This window comes from Heterodontus francisci, chromosome 10 (genome assembly GCF_036365525.1).
Source record: "Heterodontus francisci isolate sHetFra1 chromosome 10, sHetFra1.hap1, whole genome shotgun sequence".
Lineage (NCBI taxonomy): Eukaryota > Metazoa > Chordata > Chondrichthyes > Heterodontiformes > Heterodontidae > Heterodontus > Heterodontus francisci.
This window is the reverse complement of record NC_090380.1, coordinates 14,813,065-14,818,181: the sequence shown is the minus strand read 5'-3', so window position 1 is coordinate 14,818,181 and position 5,117 is coordinate 14,813,065. Positions and strand designations below refer to the sequence as shown.

At 42.5% G+C, this 5,117-nt stretch overlaps 1 non-coding gene across 1 annotated transcript; it reads left to right on the top strand.

The window, feature by feature from the left end:
- The first annotated feature begins 317 nt into the window (after positions 1 to 317).
- On the top strand, positions 318 to 390 carry trnaq-cug (transfer RNA glutamine (anticodon CUG)). The gene has a single exon. It is a non-coding gene; the product is annotated as a tRNA-Gln (tRNA).
- The last annotated feature ends 4,727 nt before the right edge of the window (positions 391 to 5,117 follow it).

Here is a 5,117-nt window from a genome sequence, read left to right as displayed (position 1 = left end):
AGTTGGAAACAATTTTCCTGAACATTTGCTCCTCTCTCACCTTCCCACTATTTGCTCGCCCATAGTCTCGACTCAGTCACAATAATAACTCCTCCAGCGTTCCTCAAGTCTACCAGTCAACATTTTGCCCAGTAATCAACGATACCAATTGCTGACAGACAACAGTAAGTTATATCCTGTCACATCATTGCTGAAATCTTTGGTATTAATACATTGTATTTGGGTGTGAAAATAAAATGCTGACCCACAAAAAGCTTCAAATTTGCCAGTGCTTAGAAAGGGTGTCAAAGGGACAAGTTGCAACACAAAATTTTACAGCCCCAGTGGCCTAATGGATAAGGCACTGGCCTCTGAAGCCAGTGATTGTGGGTTCAAGTCCCATCTGGGGTGCAGCAAGCATGTATTAAATCATTCTCTTAACTTTGCAACCAATCTCACCAGGGCTGATTCAGTTTGCTGCTTCCTATTATTTGCCACAATCTGATGCAATTGTTCAACCAAGCTCTGTGCCATCTTAACACTCACTGAACAAAACCACCTCCACTTTCCACACAAATCCTCTCCCTTTTACCCCTCTTTTCACTTCACACAACATCCCATGCACAGTTCCTACTTTCAAATACAAACACAAATTACAACTCATCTACAAATCCTCTAAACACATTCACACCTCAAATACACACCATACTCTTCCTCCAAACACCAACAATTCTATCTTCAATTATTATCTGGGCTTCCACACTATGAAAATGCTCAGCAGGCAACTGTACAGTCTGTTGGTCCACTGAGCTGCACAGACCAGGCAGTCGTCAGGATCAATACTTTTTTTTATTCATCCGCAGGATGTAAGTGCTGGCAAAGCCAGAATTTATTGTCTATCCATAAATTCCCTTCACAAAGTGCTGACCCCTCTTCTTGAACAGTTTCAGTCTGTGTAGTGAAGGTACACCCACAATGCTGTTAGGGACGGAGTTCCAGGATTTTGACCCAGTGACAGTGAAGGAACAGTGATATATTTCCAAATCAGGAAGGTTTGGGACTGGGAGGGGAACTTGGAGGTGGTGGTGTTCCCATGCACCAGCATGCTCTTGTCCTTCTAGGTCACTGTGGGTGTACCGATCTCACATGGACTGCAGTGGTTCAAGAAGGCAGCTCACCACCACCTTCTCAAGGGCAATTAGACATGGGCAAAAAATGCTGGCCTAGCCAATGACACCCTCATCCCATGAATAAAAAAAGAAATACATTATTCCGAATGTGTTATTAGAAGCTATTTTTATCACGAGAATCAGTAGCTGAAAAAAATGTCTTATATCTCGGCATCATAAATTAAAATTTAAAATCAGCGCTCCGAATTTGCCATAACCTTCCTTTTTTTTCCTGATCCAATCCTCTATATCCCTTGACATCCAGGGTTCCCTGGACTTGTTGGTCCTACCCTTCACCTTAACACGAACATGTTGGCTCTGAACTTTCAATATTTCCTCTTTGAATGACTCCCACTGGTCTGATGTAGACTTTCCTACAAGTAGCTGCTCCCAGTCCACTTTGGCCAGATCCTGTTTTATCATATTGAAATCGGCTTTCCCCCAATTCAGTACCTTTATTTCTGTCCAGCTTTGTCCTTTTCCATAACTACCTTAAATCTTACATAGTTATGGTCATGCTCCCCCATTGACACTTTTACCACTTGTCCGGCTTCATTTCCTAGGATTAGGACCAGTACTGCCCCTTCTCTTGTAGGTCTTTCTACGTACTGGCTCAAAAAGCTCTCCTGTATGCATTTTAAGAATTCCGTCCCCTTTAAGCCTTTTTCACTAAGACTATCCCAGCTGATATTGGGGAAGTTAAAAGTCCCTACTATTATTACCCTATTATTTTTACATTTGGGACAGCTCTCCCAAATTTGGCACAAACCCCAGATAATTAGTAAGGAGGACTTTGCAGGGTCAGGTTTTCATTGTCAATGCTGAGGTCGATGCCAGGTGATCACTCTGGTTTCATTCTTACTGACTTCATGGCAGTTAGATACTACTGTGTGGCTTGCTGGGCCATTTCAGACAGCAGTTAAGAGTCAACCACATTATGGTGCATCTGGAGTCACACATAGGCCAAACCAGGTAATGACAGCAGATTCCCTTCTCTAAAGAAGATTATTAAACCAGATTCATTTTCACAACAATTGACTATGGCTTCATGGCCATCATTTAAATAGCTTTTTAAATTCCAGATGTATTAATTAAATTCAAATTCTACTTTCTGCCATGGTAAGATTCAAACCAATGACCCCAGAAGAATACCCAAGGATCTCAAAGTTATTGATCCAGTGACAAGACCACTCCACTACCACCTCCCCATTGTTTTCCTTTATCAAGTCCCCAGACTCACTCTCCAGAGGACCAATATTAGCTTTAGTTATTCTTTTCCTAGTGGTGCAGTGGTTAGCACCGCAGCCTCACAGCTCCAGGGACCCGGGTTCGATTCTGGGTACTGCCTGTGTGGAGTTTGCAAGTTCTCCCTGTGTCTGCGTGGGTTTTCTCCGGGTGCTCCGGTTTCCTCCCACAAGCCAAAAGACTTGCAGGTTGACAGGTAAATTGGCCATTATAAATTGTCACTAGTAGAGGTAGGTGGTAGGGAAATGTAGGGACAGGTGGGGATGTTTGGTAGGAATATGCGATTAGTATAAATGGGTGGTTGATGTTCGGCACAGACCCGGTGGGCCGAAGGGCCTGTTTCAGTGCTGTATCTCTAATCTAATCTATTTAAATACTTGTAGACACTCTTACTATCTGTTTTTATATTACTAGCTAGTTTTCTCTCATGCTCTACTTTCTACCTCTTAATTAATTTTTTCATCATTCTTTGCTGGTTCTTAAAATCTGTCCAATCTTCTGACAGATCACTAATCTTTGCCGAATTGTACAGTGTTTCTTTTAATTTGATACCACCTTAAACTTCCTTATTTAGCCACGGATGATGCATCCTTCTCAAAGGATCTTTCTTTCTCACTGGGATAAATCTTTGCTGACAGTTATTAAACATCCCCTTAAAGGTCTGCCACTGCATGTCGCCTCCTTTACCATGAATTTATTGATTAATCCTGTCTCATTATACATTACCAGGTCTAGAATAGCCTGCTCCTTAGTTGGCTCTAGAACATACTGCTCTAAGAAATTGTCCCGAATACACTCGATGAACTCATTTTTCAGGTTACCTTTGCCAATCTGACTCCTCCAATCTATATGTAGATTAACGTCACCCATGTGGGGATTACAGATCTGTTAGCCTTACATCAGTAGTAGGGAAAATGCGAGAATCTATTCTAAAGATGTGATAATGTACACTTGGATAATAATGACCTGATTGGACATAGTCAACATGGATTTATAAATGGGAAATCAGTTTTACCAAACCAGTTGAGGTTTTTTTGAGGATGTTACTAACAGAATTGATAAAGGGGAGTCGGTAGATGTGGTATACTTGGATTTTCAGAAGGCTTTTGATAAAGTCCCCCACGGGAGATTGCTTAGCAAAATTAAAGCACATGGGATAGGAGGTAATATACTGGCATGGATTAAGGATTGGTCAACAGGCATAAAGCAGAGAGTCGGAATAAAGGGATCATTCTTGCATTGGCAGGCTGTGACTAGTGGGGCCACAGCTGGTCACAATGTATATCAATGGTTTGGGGACCAAATGCAAGTTCATGGATGGCACAAAACTAGGTGGGAATGTGTTTTGTGAGGAAGATGTAAATCTCTCAAGGAGATTTTGGACAGACTTAGTGAGTGGGCAAGAACATGGCAGATGGAATATAATGTGGAAAAATGTGAGGTTAGCCACTTTGACAGCAGGAAGAGATGTGCAGAGTATTTCTTAAATGGTAAGAGATTAGAAAGTGTAGATGCACAAAGGGACATGGGTGTCCTTGTCAATAAGTCACTGAAAGTTAACATGAAGGAGCAGGAAGAAATTAAGAAGGCTGATGGTATGTTACTCCTTAGTGCAAGAGGATTTGACTACAGGAGTTGCAAAGTCTTGCTTCAGTAAGTAACAGAGCTACCCCACCAACTTTTCCAAGCTTCCTGTCATTTCAAAATGTTGAATACCCTTCAATATTCAGGTCACAGCCTTGTCTCTGTAATGGCTGTCAGGTCTGACATATTTATTTCTATCTGTGCTAACAATCCATCCATTTCCTTACAAATGCTGCACGCATTCAGATACAGAGCCTTTAACTCTGTCTTTTAACCATTTCTGCAATCTTTGGCCTTGTCTACTGGTGCTGTCTTGTGTTTGCATGTTCTGACCCGTCCCATCATACTGTGGTTATCATTACCCAAAGCGCTGTCCTGCTCTATTACCTCATTGTTTCCCTTTGATTTACTACATCTCCTCTCACATGATCCCTTCCCCCCCACTATTTAGTTTAAATCCCTCTCTACCACCCTCGTTATATGACTTGTCAGAACAGTTGTTCCAACATGGTTCAGGTGAAGACCATCCCAGCGGTACAGCTCCCACTTTCCCCAGTACTGGTGCCAGTGCTCCATGAATTGAAACTCATTTCTCCCACACCAGTCTGAGTCACACATTCACCTCTTTAATCTTATTTACCATACACCAATTTGCTCGTGGCTCAGGTAATAATCCAGAGATTATGACTTTTGAGATTCTGATATTAAATTTAGCATCTCGCGACTCATAGTCCCCACAGAGAAATTCTATCCTAGTCCTACTTATGATATGTTTGTTACCCACATGGACCACAGCAACTGCATCCTCCCCCCTCCCACTGCATGTTCCACTCCAGCACCGAGCAGATGACCCGAACCCTGGCACAGGGCAGGCAAAACAGCTTTCTAGAATCTTGCTCTTGGCTGCAGAGAACCGTGTCTGTCCCCCTAACGATATTATCTCCTACTAACACCACATTGCTTTTTAATCCTCCTGCTTGAATGGCTTCCTGTACCATGGTGCCATGGTCAGTTGGCTCATTACCCCACAGTCTTCATTCTCATCCATACAAACTGAAAGAACCTCAAACCTGTTGGACATTTACAAGGGCTGAGGCTTCTCCACATCTGCTTTCTCGATCCCCTAACCTGCCTCACTCG